Here is a 17,037-nt window from a genome sequence, read left to right as displayed (position 1 = left end):
CATATCTGCTGACCTACTGGGTGTGGTGCAAAGTCTGTCTATTCCCTCAGGCATTTGGGGAGGAGTATTTCTGTGAGGAGCGGGGTACTGCTTGTATTGATTTTTCATTTAGGGTTGATTATTTGTTTTAGAGAAGAGTGGTTGCTGGGTTAGTTTTGTTGGTGGTGATGATGGTTTCTTGTTTAGTTCATTGGTACCTTCTAGTCTCCAAACCACACAAAAAAAAATGGAGGATCTGATTCCTGTTCCACTTGAAGTCATTGGCAAAACTCCCATTGACTTCAATGGGAGCAGGTTGAGATTCAGAATGTGACTTGCCATGTGAGAGTGTATTTTGTGATTTGTGCACCGTACATGTAGATGGTCAAGCCAAAAAGAATTGTTCTCTGTTGGTGAAGTCGGAGTACTTTCTCTAGCAAAGTTCAGGCATAGGAATCACTGCCGTGAGAGTCTCTTAGAAGCCAAAAGAACTATTCATAGTAGTAAGCCTCAGTACTTCCAGGACTGAGCCCTTAATTTTCAGTTTCACTTTTCAGGACTTGTTTCCTTTCAATGCATTGTCAAGAAAACTGGCATTTCAAGCAGTTGTGCAAGATAAGGAAAATAACTTCCCAGGCTTTTATGGTCTCTACTCCTGAAGCCAATCCCTTTAAAATATATATACCAGCAACACATAAGCTGATTTTTGCCTACAAGCTGTATTTTCCAACAGAAGTCAAATCACTGTAAGTTATGCTGTTAATTACAGTCAAATATTGAAAACATAACTATTGACAGAAAATAGACTTTGTCACTGAAATCTCCAACATATTTGTTATATTGCAAATGGCTCCAGCCCTTGCTGTTTTTGTTTATTTTGATTGCTTTGCAACTAGGCAAATTTTTTTTTTTTTTTTGCAGTTGTATGGTAATATAAGATCAGCAGTAGACTAGGTTGGGCACTGGATTAGAAATCAGGACACCTTACCACCATACTTGGCTTGGTGACTGACCTGTTGTGTGACCTTGAACAAGACTTAGCTGCTCTTTGCCTCAGTTTCTCTATCTGTAAAATGGAGTAAACTTACCTTTTGTAAAGTGCTTTGAGATCTACAAATGAAAAACTCTTTATAAAGGAAGTGCTAGGTATCACTGATGATATGTCGTGTTCTTATATCGTAAGTATGCCTAACTGGGACATACTGATCTATTTTAAAAAAAGGCAACTTTGTATTTTATCAAGATCTCTGTAGCAATTCTAGTTCTATTGTGCTTCTCTATTCATCATGAATGTCAGGTCCTGTAAAAAGACGTTTCTGATTAAGCTGTGCATTCTGTTTTTCTATGTTTCCTGTCAATCTGGTAGTAGCAAACTTTTATTGTCTGTTTAGTCAAAAGATTAAAATGTCACATTCTGTTTTATCAGAAATCCTTGCTGTGGTTCTGGCATTTGACGGTTACTATTTGACTCTGCATTGTTTACTTGACGTGCAATAAAAAGAGGAAAAATAATCACTCCTTTTTCTTTTTAACTATGATTTTTTTTTTTTTAGTTCCTCCTCTGGTGGCTTTAAACCAGTAAATCACCAGCTTGGCTGATATTTTTGCTACATAGTAATTCTGCTTCAATATGAGCAGAATCTGGCCCCATCCGCCATCAAAGTCACTTGGGAATTGAAGTCAAGTATCAGTGGGGTAGCCATGTTAGTCTGGATCTGTAAAAAGCAACAAAGAGTCCTGTGGCACCTTATAGGGAATTGAAACCATCTTTCAGGCTCTAAGTAAGCAACCCACATTGATTGATCAATGCTGATTGCTTGCAAATAATGTGGCAGAAAATCCTGTTGCCCTACTTTTCACATATTTTGAGGTACAATCAGACTTGTGATGCCTCAGATTTTTTTCCTTTTTTGAATAATATTCCACATTTTAAAGACAATGCTCATTAAAACAGAGGCCTCAGAATGACCATATTTGGGGCTTTAATTTTTCCCAGATGAGAAATTTCCAGGCTAATTTTAGCAGCCTGATTTTTACTATCCCAGTTCCATCAAGACAACCCTAGCACAACAGCAAATTTAAAGTACAAGACTGGTTACTTCATATGGCATTTGGAGACATCCGATATGTTTTTGCAGAGCCTACCCTGAGGCTTCAGAATCACATGTTGTTTATTGCTACGTTCCATTTGTTATGGGTTGGTAGAAATTAAGACCTTGACAATAAACTGTCATTGATCTCAGTTGGAGGAACAAAGGGGGAAATACTCACCAAGATAAAAGAACCAGGTCACATTGGTGGGGAGAAAAGCTTTTTAAGTAATCGATAAACTTCTATAAAAAGTGCAGTCATTTTGTTTTAATTGCTGCCTCTCAGGTGTTCAAATGGAAACAGCAAAACAGATGTGGGGGAAATGTGCTTTAAAAAACATGGGTATATCTTCTCAACCCCCACAACAGTCATCCACTTTTCCCCCCAGCCCCCTTTCAGTTGTTCTCTTGTGATTCATTAACATTCTCTTCACCCAGACTCATGACTTCATCAATTACTGGCAGCCAACCAGGCTAGAATGAGAAAGAGAAGGAGTGGTGTGAGGAAATGGCAGAAGGGTTTACAGCATAAAACTCTAACAAGGAGTTTTCCTTTTTTGTTTAGTTTTATTTGATAAACAGAGATTTGTTTATTGGTAAAGATTTTTCTTTAAAGAACAGAAAAAATTCCCTCCTGACACTCAGCCTGCTTTGGAGCAGTAAAAAGTGCAGCTTCTATGGAAACAGAAGTTCTAATATGAGTCCCAGTTCTTTAGTTCAGTGACATACTCGGTGGCACAGCTGTCTTGCCATATTTCATACTGCGTTATTAAGACTGTGGAATGGTCTTAGAGCTATGAGTACAAATGGAGTTTGATGAGTGGCAATGATGTCATACCAGTAACAGTAATCCCATGTAAATTCATGGGCCTGACCTTTTCCTTTACTTTGTTTTGTTTATAATGTCTATTCCATAACAGTTATGAAAAACTCCAGGCAGTGCATTTCTCTAAAGTACTTGGGTAGCTGAAGTCTCTCAGCCTTTAGCCTTGTGCCTCACTATAAGACAGTTAACCACCGAAATGTCTGTCATGTCTTACTGCTTCATTGATGAGTCTTGGATTTCTCTGGGGACAGACACATTTATGTTGGCTAACATGGGATAGAACGGTACCTCAAGATCTAGTAAACCATCACAACAAATAAAAAGCTTTTTTAAAATTTGTTTTCCTAACATTGGTATCTGCACAGTACATATCCCATATTTTTAACTGAACCCATTCTTAAGACTTATCAGCAGAAGCAGGAATGCTAAGCAGGGCAGATTCTTAGCTGGTGTAAATCCGCATATCTCTGATTTACAGCAGCTGAGGATTTATCCCCCCTTTATGAAGCAAAGCTTTAGCCAATGTAGACTTCTTGTACCCGTATCATGTTTGTAGAACAGATAACTGAAGTTGTATATACAGTAGGTCTGAAGCTGTGGCTCTTTGTCTTTGTTTTTAAATGCATTGTTATTGTGCTTTTGCCTCTTCCAAGGTCATCCACTTGGAACCAAAGTGAACAGTTGCTTTCTGCCTCCACAAACTGAGGAATCGATTTGGTTAATATGATGGTGGTCAGCAGCTAGGGGCTGGAAAAACTATATGTGGAACAAACAAATTAATCAAGTACACCAAAACAGACAAAACAAAGCCTTTCCAAAGTGTTTTTCTCAAGGTAATTATTTAAAGCTTTCATGTGGCTTTCACCCACATTGCATGACATGGGGCATGACTGAGGTATACAAAGACATCTAGGTACTAGATCAAATGGGGAGCATGTTCCCCAAATTTAGCAGAAATCACTAGATATTGTTCATTGATAACATCTGCTTGTTTCCAGTGCTATACCACAAAACCCCACTGGGTGGGATGCAACATGTGGGGCAGGTTTCCCCCTCCTGCATAAAATCCCAGAGGAAGGAACCCTGTGAAAGGAAATAGGGCTTTCTTTGAGTTCTTTCACTGGGAATGTGGGATGCAGAAGAGGTTGGGGTCTTGGTCCTCTAATTTTCTGAGATCTGAATGGATCTTAAGGAAATCTGCTGACAGTACAGGTCCATCAGTGTGAAGATTCTGTGCCTGTGCACTGGCTCTAAGGGCCCCTCTCTCCTGAGCAGCCTGGCAGTGTGGCTCCACCAGTGCTTAGCTAGAGTTTGGCTGCCCTGAAATCCTCTAAGAGTGTTTCACAGCTCTGAGAGAGCGACATGAGAGGACTACATTGTGCATGGATTCCACATTGGCTGCTGTGGCAGAGGAGGAGATGGGACTCAAACATATGCAGATTAACACCAGCACAGAACTACCTTAGAAGAATGAAGGGAAGAACTGACCCATCTTGCATCTGCAACTGTGATTCCAAGGAATCCAGCCATTCCAAACCTTCTTCTCAGACTACTAGCCACTGATTCAGACTGGTTTACCAGTAGGCTGAATATGGGATGCTGCATCATTGGCTTTGTTTGTCTGTTCTAGTGGCCTTAGTCAGAGCTCAGATACATCAAGAGCCCTACATAGGGACAGAAGTCAAGGGTATTAATTAAATACAGGACAAATCCTTGAGCAAAATGAGAAGAATTTGGCTTTGGATTTGACACAAACGTAAACTTCTGTTGCTGATCTGTCAGCGGACACGAAATGCTAACATTTTTGTTCTGAAAATAGCTTCTCGAGTGTCATTAAAGATTGCTGTAGCTCTGGAAAGCAATAAAATACAGCAACAAGAAACAGGACAAATCCAGTTCCGCTGGGGATGTAGGAAAGTTTTATTTCAGAATGTCGGACTGTTGACTCCTCTGTGTACTTGGACAGTGCATATGAAACTAATTATGGTGAAGGTGACTGATGGCTGATGGACAAAGTTTACTGGCTTGTGTTGTACAGTCCAGAAAACATTACATGACCATTCCCAGCTGTTTTTCCAACTGGGTACCACCAGCTGTCACATCAAATCACATCACAAAATAAGAATAAAGAAATCCCCCCACATACTCCCTCCCTAAAAAAACTTTAAAGCCAGTGATTGATTTTTTTTTCATGAATGCCAATTCATCTGATTGCACTTTACCTTCCAGGAAACAGATGGTAAACACTGGGCAAACTCACTCCAGCATGCTAACCAGTAACTCTTGTTTTGAAAACTGCATTTAAGTTGCCAACTTCATTTGGGCAGCACTTGGCTTTGTCCAAAGATTCCTCAGAATACAGATTTTAAATATGTGAAATACAGTAAACATGGGCATTAGCTGAGCACTCGCTTAAGGGACGCTTTCCTTTAAATCCTTTTCCAATCCATTTTATCCAATAACTAAATCCCTTCCAAAATGAGAATCTGCACTGGACATCTTCCACAAGATAGTTGTACTAAACTGTGACAGTATAACCTAACCCCCCTGCCCTGCCCTCGCAGGTTCCAGCAGCCCAATCCAGGTAAAAGAAATTCTTTGGGGCTGCACTGTGTATAATTACCACCACCCCCCTTCTGGTCAGCTGGAAGGGCAGTCCCCCCGCACCTGGTCCAGCTGCTTCCTGCTTCTACCCAGTCTGTCTGGGTAAACTTTTCTCTTCCTACCTCTCTGCTACCAGTTGCCCAGGGAGCCATTAAAAAAGCAACAACCTCTTTTCTTTCACCTAGGTGGCCATGGACCCATAGCATACAGCTGCAGTGAGCACTTTACAAGTACAGCTGGTCAAATATATTATTCAGAAAATTGTGTTTATTTACATAAAACACTTCAAGTGACAAATTATGTTTTGCAGTATTCAGACAGCTCTCTACGCTGATCAAATGCTCTAAGCACTCTATAAGAACTTAGGGTTTTATTAATATTATCATATATAATGATAGTATTTACTGAATATATTATTTGAGGACTGTTTTTTCTGGTATTTGACCAACTACAGTATTGCAATCATCTTGAATGACTGGGCTCTAATTGCAATTTTAAATGCAAGAGTCATTTAGCTGCACAGCAATGCTGAGTTTCACTTAGTCAATAAGACTGGATGCTTTAACTTGGTATTATCTGGGTCTGATTCCAGCTCTTAGGGGGCCCAGAGAATGAGGCAACTATATTCCTGTCTTTGATCAGAGAGTTAAATGGAGTGATATTTGATTTTAGCAAAATTACAACAAGTCAAATCCTGAAGCTGTTCTTCAAATTAGACTCTGCAAGCCTCCCTCATGATGCCAAGTATTTACTCAGTTTAGATGAATACTCATGTGAGTAAATGCTCACTCACATGAGAGATGCTTTCATGATCCTGAAATCAGTTTTTATTCAGCGTTCACACTGACATCAGTGAGAGCTTTGCCTGATTCCTGACCGAGTGTCTTTATGAGGACATTGAGGTCTGGCCCAGCTGAGAAAAAATATTCCCTAACACTTAAATGCTCTGGACTTTCCTGAACTGAACTAAAAACAAATCATATCTCTTAACCTAGAACTGAAAGTGATAGTTTTCCTGTGCAGTATCTGAGGAGGAAAGGTTGGTGGCTGATGTTTTGAACTTTTGCCTAAAGCTGCTTCTGATAGTATTGGGAGGGATATGGGGGGGTTTTTTGTGCCAGGCTGTGCTGGCAATCATTACACAGTCTCTGGTATTAGTATGGAATTATTCACTTGACATCAACATTGACAACAAAGGCTGCCCAGACAAGAGATACTGTGCTGGAGACAGACACAAAGAGCATGGTTTATGGGTCCCCAGTGGCCATCTGCACAACTAAGAAAAGAAGATAAATGATATTAGCAATGACGCACCAACTTTAGAGGCAGTTCCAGTAACAGTCCTGAGAGTATCAAGAGGAGATAAGAATTAGTCATTGGCTCCTAGAAACTCAAGAGAAAAGTACATCTAACCTGGGTAGCAGATTAGTAGGGGTATAGAATACAGATGAAGCCTATTAGGAACTAAATACGGCAGTACTGGGAAATACAATGAGAGATTAATTTAGACTTCTATTTTGTGATAAGGGCAGGGTTGAATCCAGTTAGGTCCCACTACTGCTGAGCCTCTAATATAGAGGTTCCCAATATGTAGTTGTGGGAACACTGGTCTGCAACAAACTGTCTGGTTACCTGAATATGGTTCACCTTGTTTCCATCTGCTACATCACCATATTGACATGCACTACTTTCCTGTATTGGTTTTGTACAGAAGCAATTATTGGGAATGAGAGAGAGTCTCTCTGGTCAAGTCTGACAGCAAAGCATTGACTCTTCAGAAGGACACGGCACCTACTATCAGACTGAGCTACTCAAGGTCACAGAGAATTCTTTCCCAGGCATCTGCCTGGTGGGTCTTGCCCACATTCTCAGAGTCTAATTGATTGCCATATTTGGGGTCAGGAAGAAATGTTCCCCATGGTCAGATTGGCAGAGACTCGGGGTGGTGAGGGGAAGCGTTTTTGCCTTCCTCTCTGTAACCTGAAGACCTTAAATCATGATTTGAGAACTGGAGTAACTCAGCCAGAGGTTAGGGGTCTATTACAGGAGTGGGTGGGTGAGGTTCTCTGGCCTGCAATGTGCAGGATATCAGACTAGATGATCACTATCCTTTCTGACCTTAAAATCTATCAGTCTGAGTCATATCAGCATGATCTACAGATAAAACACCTGCTCTTTGGCCACCATGACACGCCTTACACTGATATTATGGGGGAAATTTTCTCTCTGAGTTAGGTGGACACTGATGGATACTGAGGTGTCTCATTGTTTTGGCTGCTGTTTGGTTTGTGGAAATGGTGGTAGGTACCACAAAGCAAGATCTGTAAAATATTGAAAGGGGATGAAGTTATTCTGGAGATTGTCTTAATTGGGACAAGTTATGCAATTAAAAAATGTGTCTGATTTTTGTAATGTTTTTATGGAAAGTGATAATTTTATATTTATATACATATAAATAAAATGGGAGGAAATGAGACCATTTCACTGATGCATATGTGAGAGTGAAAGTATGTAAATGTATAAGTGCATCAGAGGGAGGGCAAAATTTAAGCTCTCCATAGTCCACATCACCAAATCTTCACTCTGGGCTCAATTCTACCCTGGGATGTGCACAGTGGTGCCCTAGTTTGGGAAAGGCTTCAAGACCATGTTTAAGCATGTGCTCAAGTCCTATTGATTTCATATGCTAAAGTGCTTTCCTGAATAGAGAGGCTTTCCAGATTTGCGGCACAGGTTCCCACTGAAGATAGAGAGCCTCTGGTATATGCATCCAAGAGCAGAATTTCTCACCGAGGGCCTGTTTCTGCAGGCCTCTTACCACAACACACAGTGGTTACTGCAGTGAGTAGTCCCATGGAAGTGAGTGGAATTACAGTAGTAAAAATTACACCTTGCAATAAGTACAGAATCAGATCCCTAATTCTTACACCTGTTTAACTATTAAAAATACACACAGTAATTTTGCTGGTACTTTTGGGCAGCATTTTAGATGTTGATTTCAGTATAGATGCTGCAGAGACCACCTACAAACTTTCATTGGTTTATATTAGCTTAAATATAAGACTTTGAAAATTTGCATCTTGAGTAGACTTTGCTGTTTGTGATCAGATACCCACAAACCCTTAGTACCATTTAAAAATTACAGGGTCTGCAGAGAAAGCCCCAATATAGAGTTTATTGAGAGTGTTTCAAAGAGACCACAGTTATTATGATATCTGATCCAAAACATTTCACATGTGGAAAAGTTTAGAGAAAGAACTGTTGAGCCATATAAAGATGTAATACCTATAAAACCAGCCACATAAGCATGAGGTAGTAGTTGAAATGGTCAAGTTAACAAGACATAGTTAGGGCTAACTTGTTTCCCCTTCCCACCAATTCAAAATACCCATATACGGTTTTATAAATAAGAAACCTAGGAGGAGGGACCCAGTTTGAATTTACTGTGTCCTGTTTAACGCCACCTTTGGAATGGCTGAAACTTTCCGCAACATGCTTATTTAAAAATCATACCTTTTGTATAATTGAAATATTCTTTTTCATATGAAATATTCTGTATCAGGTATCCTTTGCTTTAGAAAAGTGATCTATAATCACATTTCTAGGAAGACATTGATAGTATGATATTACCTTAACTGGATTTGAATTCGTTACAGAAGTAGTGCAGTAGAAAGTGCATATTTTATGCATCAGGCTGAAAAATATTTTATGAGAGCCATGGAATTTACTTATTATTATATTAATTCTTAAACTTAAGTTTTAAATACAGGAAGGTTCCCTCTTGGTCCTGGGTGCAGCAGAAAGATATGAAGAATCGCACATAAGACATTAATAAAAATTGAACTCCAGAATGAAAGAGTTAAAGCAAAGCTTACACCCAAGTTCATAACAAGATCTTCATGCATGCAACTCTTTATGCAAATTAGACTTAATTTACTATTGGCCATGTTCTACCCTCACTTACACCTGTGCAATCCCATTGCATGGAGCTGCCCAGGTGTAACTGAGTGGTAGGCTTTTGTATAGTTCCTCCCATGAAGGTGTTAAATGTAATTATACTACACTCACTATACTCAGTGAATCAAATAGCTGCTCCTTGAAACCATGCTAAAACCATGCTAGCAGCAAAAATGTTTAAACACTGTTGTAGTTAGTACAGTTCTGCTCTTGGTGTGGAAATGGGCAAAAGTTTTAGGACTTTTTTTCTGTCCTCTGTTATACAGCTGTGGCTCCCTATGACTTACATAGGTGTAAAGGGGGCAGAATTTGGCCCTAAACATATTATTTGAGACGGCCAGCCACACATACCTGGCGAACTAGAAAGTTAAGCCCCAGCAGCAGAAGAATTAAAGACCTTTGGAAAATGATACACTGATTGAACCTGACTTGCTTTTTAGCAAGGAAAGAAAAACAATGAGAAAACAGTGTAAAAGAGAACAGATTATTTTCTGGTAACAAACCTAATTTGTTAAATGAACTCTCATGCCCCTGTGAAATTTTTTTCTTTTACTGGGTAAAACTTACAAATGTGCTTAGATTCTAATTTCAAAAGTGACTTAGGCACTAAGGCTCAGATCTTCAAAGGTATTTAGGTGCCTAACTCCCACTGATTTGAATGAGAGTTAGGTACCTAAATACCTTTGAGGCTCTAGGCCTAAATTTCAGTGAAGGTCATTGGGACTTAAGCGCCTAACTGCCTAAGTCACTTTTAAAATGAGGACTTTGGCTCTTAAGTGAATTAGATGCCTTTGAAAAGTTTCCCCTGAGATGTTGTTATTAATGCCATCCTAGAAGATCATTTATAAACCAGGGGACATCAATCGTTACAGATTTCTTGCACATTTACTTTGCCTGGAAACAGACAGAAATTCTGCCAATAAGCTCTCTGGCAGAAAGGGATACCAGCATGAAAAGCATTCGAGCTGAACAGTAGCCAAAAATCTACAGCGAAGGAGAAATTGGCAAAGACAGCCACAGAGGAAGCGCAGGGAATAACAGTTGACCCAGCTGTTGCAATGTATCACAGCACTAATTAATAAACTCAGAAGTATGAAGGATATCAAATGCCAACAAGGTAGGGGTACAGCAAAGGGGTACTCAACCTGCAGTGAACAAAACAAAGCTGACCCTGTTCATTCAGCACTTAAGATGACATCAGGTTAGGGGATTTTGCCCACACAGAGGTGCAACATAGAGAGCAGCTGGCCACGCTGGGGAAAATCTCTGGGGATTTGATTCAGCAAACTACTTTACAGGTGGTGAAGAGCATTGAGAGCAATGGGGGGAATGGTAATCTGTTTTCTTAGCAGTTATGTTTTTACATGTAAGTTCTGCACTGAATATGAAGAAGAGGAGCAAACTGGCTCTGGCTGTCATCGCTAAAGGCAAAGAGGAATGAAATACTAGTAAAGTTCAGGCTTGTTATACAACAGCAGTTACTACATGCTTAGAATCCTGCGGCTGGGTCCTGTAGTTCTATTCTGTCAAAACTCCCACTGAAGTCAATGGGAGATTTTCCAGAGACAGGACTGCAAAATCAGACCTGCAGCAGTTTAGGTGGACAAGAATCGTTAGGTAACTGAATCTATCCATGGCTACAGCAGAGCAAAACCCCTTATTAGAGTATGTATAGCAGATTTCAAAACTCAGGACCAGGACCTTAGCCTGACTTCAGCGGTGTTATGCCTATTTACACCAGCTGCGCATCCGGCCATGAATTCTGAAACAGCAGAATGATGATCTTTCGGAGAGACCCTGCCTTTGTCTCCTGCCACCCCTTTCCTCTGAATTTCATTTACTCAATAGAAAGATTAAACTTTTCTCATTAATCTCAATGGGAATTTAGCTTTCCTGGGCCGTGCCTCCCCTGGGACAGGCAACTTAAATTGAACTACATGGGAGCTGGGTGCCCATGCAAAGACAGTTTGCATTACAGCCAAAATCCTCTGCCTAGCTCATCCCCTTGATTATGCCACTACTTCTTGAAGTCCCACCTCTGCCTTCCCATTCTCTACTGCATCAGACAAAAACTTTTGGTCTTTACCTTCAAGACTCTTCCCAGTTTAGCTCCTCCTTGCTTATCCCATCTCTATCACCATGTCATGACCGTCCCCCCACCCCCCTTTGCTCAGCCAACCAGAGAGACCCATTTCTCCTACAGGCCCTTTTGCACCTTCTTCCATGTGGCCTCTTACACAAGGCATGCCCTCCTCAAGTCCACAGCCACTAATCTGTCCTCCTCCTCTTCCTTCTAATCCCTGAGATCCACTTGTGCTGTCATGCTCATGGTAAACCACATTAATAGCTCTTGCCCATTTATTTTATTGAAAAAACACTTTGAAGGCTCCAAGTTGTACGCTTAGCTAAAAGTGATGTTCACATCCCTGTTCTCTCCCACACGCCATTGCATTCCTCAGGCTGCTGCATCTAGCTTCTAGTTAGCTCCTGTCTCAAAGTGCTTGCCATCTAGCTTTTATTGTATGTTTGTACAGAGCTTTGCACAATGAGGCCTCGCTAATGACTAGACACAACCAAACTACTAATCCTGCTGCTAACTACTTGGGCTCTAAAATAATCTGAACAGTGAGCAGTCATATCAAGAGCGTATGTCAGGATAAGACCATGAGCTCAGGCACTGCCCTTGAGTTAACATGGATTTGACTGTGAAAAATGTGCATTTAGGACCATAAAACTAGCTCATGGAATAGAAATGTAGAACTGAAAGGGACCTTCAGAGGTCACCTAGTCCATCACTTTGCACTGAGGCAGAACCAAGTTTACCTAGACCAGCTCTGAGAGAGGTTTGTCTAACCCATTCTTAAAAACCTCCAATGACGGGGATTCCACAGCCTCCCTTGGTGTAACCTATTCTAGAGCTTAACCCTTATAGTTAGAAAATTTTTCTTAATATGTAACCTAAATTTCCCTTGCAGAAGATTAATCCTATTAATTCTTGTCCCACTTTCAGTGGAAATGAAAAACAATTGATCACCTTACTCTTTATAACAGCCTTTCACATATATGAAGACTGTATCAGGTTCCCCCTCAGCATGGGTGGCGGGAGGGGGAGGCTAGCCCCCAGCCCTGTCCTTTCTGTCCAAGGCCCTGCCAGAGCCAAGCACCCCCACCCCACCGCAGCCACCGGCCCAGTCCTGTAGCTAGTCCCCCAGACAAAGGAGCGCCAGGAGGGTGGGCAGCACGTGGCCCCAGCCTAGGGGCGGGAAGGGGTGTGGCCCCTGTCCCAGAGAGCAGAAGGGTGGGCGGCCCAACTTCCCCAGCCTGGAGGGCAGGTGGTGCACGGCCCCAGCATCCCCAACTCCGGAGTGTGGGAAGGCAGGTGGTGTGCGGCCCCAGCCCCAGCGCACCGGGAGGCTGGATTCAGAGCTGAGAAGACTGGAGCCGCACCTGCACACAGGGAGCATCAGGGCAAGGGGTGGGATTAAGCCTGACTGTTTTAGGAGGCAATGCCTCCCCCTGCCTATGCAACTCACCGCTCATGCCCCTCAGTCTTCTTTTTTCAAGGCTACACATGCCCAGTTGTGTTAACCTTTCCTCATAGGTCAGGTTTTCCAAATCTTTTATCATTTTAGTTGCTCTCCTCTGGAGTCTCTCCAGTTTGTTCACATATTTCTTAAGGTGTTCTGCTCAATAGTGGACACAGCTTTCCACTGGTGAGGTCTCAGCTGCGGAGTAGCGTGGGACAATTACCTCCCATGTCTTATATACGACACTTCTATTAATAGACCCCAGAATGCTATTAGCCTTTTTTTTGCAAGTGCATCACATTGTTGGCTCATATTCAATCTGTGATCCACTTTAACCCTCTAAACTTGTCAGCTGAGTTGCCTGTCCAGTACAAGGGCTGGTCAGGAACGTGGACTTTTGCAGTCTATGACAATTATCCCATCCCCATGCTACTGGGGGAAGACTTGGCCAACCATGTGAAGCTGGCCAAGAGGGTGGGAATGATCACACGCAGCCAGGCCAAGCAAACTTCCACACCCATCCCTGTTCCTGAGCTGTCCACCAGGGCCCTGTCTGTGTTACCAGAGACCCAGAGAGAGGTGGTGGAATCGGATCTTCTATCCATGAATGCTACAGCCATAGTGAATCCAGTCCAAGAACCGGAATGGCAAAGCAACCAGCACCAGAACCGTTGCCAGCACTGACTCCAGCGCTTGCAAACCCATCTACAACCCCAACACCAGAGGGCACCAGCAGGCCTGAACTGGCAGAAACAGCAGACAACCCTACCCAAGAGCTCAGCCAGAGCCTGAAATATCACATAGTGCACCAGCGGAGAGCGGTTCACAATCAACGAAAACAACTCCATCACCTACCTCGCTTCCACAGGGACCATGGGCAGAACACCTGGAGCACCTGGAAAAAGTCTTTGAGCACATCAGGCAGGCAGGACTAACTGTTGAGGCTAAAAAGTGTCAAATAGGCCAAAACAGAGTGACTTACTTTGGACACCAGGTGGGTCAAGGAACAATAAATCCTCTACAGGCCAAGGTGGATGCTATCCAAAAGTGGCCTGTCCCAAAGTCAAAGAAACAGGTCCAATCCTTCTTAGGCTTGGCCGGATATTACAGGTGATTTGTACCACACTACAGCCAAATCGCTGCCCCACTAACAGACCTGACCAGAAAGACACAGCCAAATGCAGTTAAGTGGATTGATGAGTGTCAAAAGGCCTTTAACCAAGTTAAGGCGACGCTCATGTCTGACCCTGTGCTAAGGGCCCCAGACTTTGACAAACCATTCCTAGTAACCACAGATGCATCTGAGCATGGTGTAGGAGCAGTTTTAATGTAGGAAGGACAGGATCAAGAATTCCATCCTGTCGTGTTTCTCAGCAAGAAACTGTCTGAGAGGGAAAGCCACTGGTCAATCAGTGAAAAAGAATGCTACGCCATAGTGTATGCCCTGGAAAAGCTGTGCCCATACGTTTGGGGACAGCGTTTCCAGCTACAAACTGACCATGCACGCTTAAGTGGCTTCATACCGCCTAGGGCAACAACAAAAAACTTCTTCGATGGAGTTTAGCTCTCCAAGATTTTGATTTTGAAATTCAACACATTTCAGGAGCTTCTAACAAAGTAGCTGATGCACTCTCCCGTGAAAGTTTCCCAGAGTTAACTGGTTAAATTGTCCTTAAAATGTGAAAAATCATGTAGTTTTACATAATTCGTAGTATCTGTAAAGGTTGATGCGTTTTATTAATCTGTTTATTCTAAAGTTCTAGGAAGAAATCACCGCCAGTGTGGTTCCACACTGTCTGAGATTTGGGGGGCGTGTCATAAACAGATGGTTAAGGGTTAATGCCTCTTTTACCTGTAAAGGGTTAAAAAGTTCACCTAGCCCAGCTAACACCTGACCAGAGGAACCAATGGGGGAATGAGATGTTTCAAAAGGAAGGAGGGAAGTTTTTCCTTTGTTTAGAGATTCAGTTTCAATCGGAGTGAAAAAAAATCAAGGAACCAGCCTCTTATCAGAATAGTAAGTTTTAAAAAGGAATAAATAGGTTTATGTTTATTTCTCTGTAACCTGTCTTATGCAATTAGAGGTAGAATCAAACCAGGGAAAAAAGTAGTGCTTGGGGGATGGTGGCAGTGATACCAGATCTAAGCTGGTAATTAAGCTTAGAAGTGTCCATGCAGGTCCCCACATCTGTACCCTAAAGTTCAGAGTGGGGAAGGAACCTTGACAATGACATTGTGACCAATTAACATACTGTCACCTATGGCCAGACTGTAGAGGCCTTTCTCATGTTGGTTAGCACTTACTTACACAAGTAATCCCTTTGTTGTGTATGAGACTCCTTGTGTAAGTGCTCATCAATGTGACCACAGCCTCCACAAGCTAGCACATAGCATAGAAAACTATAGGTGTACAATGGCTATGATGGGTGAGATTATGAACCCTTTTCTCAGAGTGGTAAGCAGATAAGCCCGGATCACAAATGTATTTAGGCTCCTAACTTCCTTTGATTTAACTTAGTCACTTGAGTGGTCTCATTGCAATCAGTGAGTGAGGGGTTCCCATTCTGGCTCACTGGATTCCATACAAGAGGGCAAAATACTTTTCAGGTTGTGAGGAGTTCACGTCATCCTATTTCCTTTTGTTAGAAAATGATACGGTGAAATCATAATTTAAAAAATGTGCCAACCTTTATTGTATTTTCATCTTTTTCCTTATTCCTTCCCTTCCTAGTTTTTTAAAACTAGAGCTTATAGTGCCAACCACCATAATAAGAATCAGACATGCCATATTTAGTTTTAGTTAGTACTGTAACATAAGGGCTTTGGGAATTTCTTCATAGTTTTGGAAGACAACTACAGCATGAAAAGCTACAAACTCGACTGTTCTGTTAAAGATTCTGGAATGAAACCATCTGCTGCTGTTCCTTTCTATCTGTTATTGGTGCTGTATTCTACCGTCTCAAACTGTTTGTTGATTACTGGGGATTTTTTTTGTCTGGCATAAAATTGTTCAATTTTGATTTCATTTTTCATTAAGTCATTTAGGGCCAGATCCTGATTCCTTCCTTCACATAGAGTGGTAGTTTACTCTTCAAGTGTCTACATTGGTAATGGAACTCCTCAGGGAGTTATGTATCTCTTGACATAAGTAAGGGTGTCAGAATCTGTCTTTTCTTGGGTATTACAGAATTATCTTTCATCATATTTAGAAAAAGAAACAAACAAACAAATGTGATCCAGTGTGCTACCGACAGGAGTCAGTAAGCCATCTGTTGTGTATGAATAAATGAAATGCAAACTTTACTTGCATTTATCAGTTGTGGAGGACAAATAAAAATTTGTGTCAGCAGATGATTAAGAACCTGAGTTGTTGTAACACTGCAGTGCTGTGTGTATGTGTAATACTTCACAATTGTGTGCTTTTAGCTGCACAGAATGGAGGTAGAGCCAGCTGAACTGAGGTGCTGGAATCAAAATAAACAGACTTCTGGAGGTCATTATAGTATCTCATTAAAATAATCTTTTTTACTTCTATGCAAAGGCAGTAATATGTCAAACTGCTGGAGCTCAATTCTCCTAAAAGTGTCTGTGCATTTTATTTAAAGTACAGTACTCAGAGCACTGATTCTAAAAACGGTTCCCTGCAGACTGCGTTATTTAACTTATTTGGCTGGAATTTTGCATGAAAAAATGGGGGCATCTAACCTTCCAAACTCAAATTCTTGTGACTGATTATTTCTCTTTTCTTTTCACTAATTAAGGACCTACAATACTGCGTTCATGTGTCCCTCCTTGCAGAGGCAGGACATTAGGTTATGGAGGCTAGATTCACAAAGGGACTTGGGTATTGTGTCAGGATGCCTATCAGGTGCCTAGAAAATCAATAGAACAACACTGCAATTCACAAAGCTTAAGTTAGGCACTCAGGCTTCCCTATGCAATGAATGAGACCAGGTGCCTTAGAATGTGATTCACAAAAGCCAGCATGCTCAGTGGGGAGCCAGCTAAGCTAGCCAATGGAAGATGCTGATGATAGGGGTGTTTCCTTCACCCA

Source organism: Gopherus flavomarginatus, chromosome 2 (assembly GCF_025201925.1).
Source record: "Gopherus flavomarginatus isolate rGopFla2 chromosome 2, rGopFla2.mat.asm, whole genome shotgun sequence".
In the NCBI taxonomy this organism is placed as follows: domain Eukaryota; kingdom Metazoa; phylum Chordata; order Testudines; family Testudinidae; genus Gopherus; species Gopherus flavomarginatus.
The sequence above is the reverse complement of the archived record's forward strand: the minus strand, read 5'-3'. Positions refer to the sequence as shown.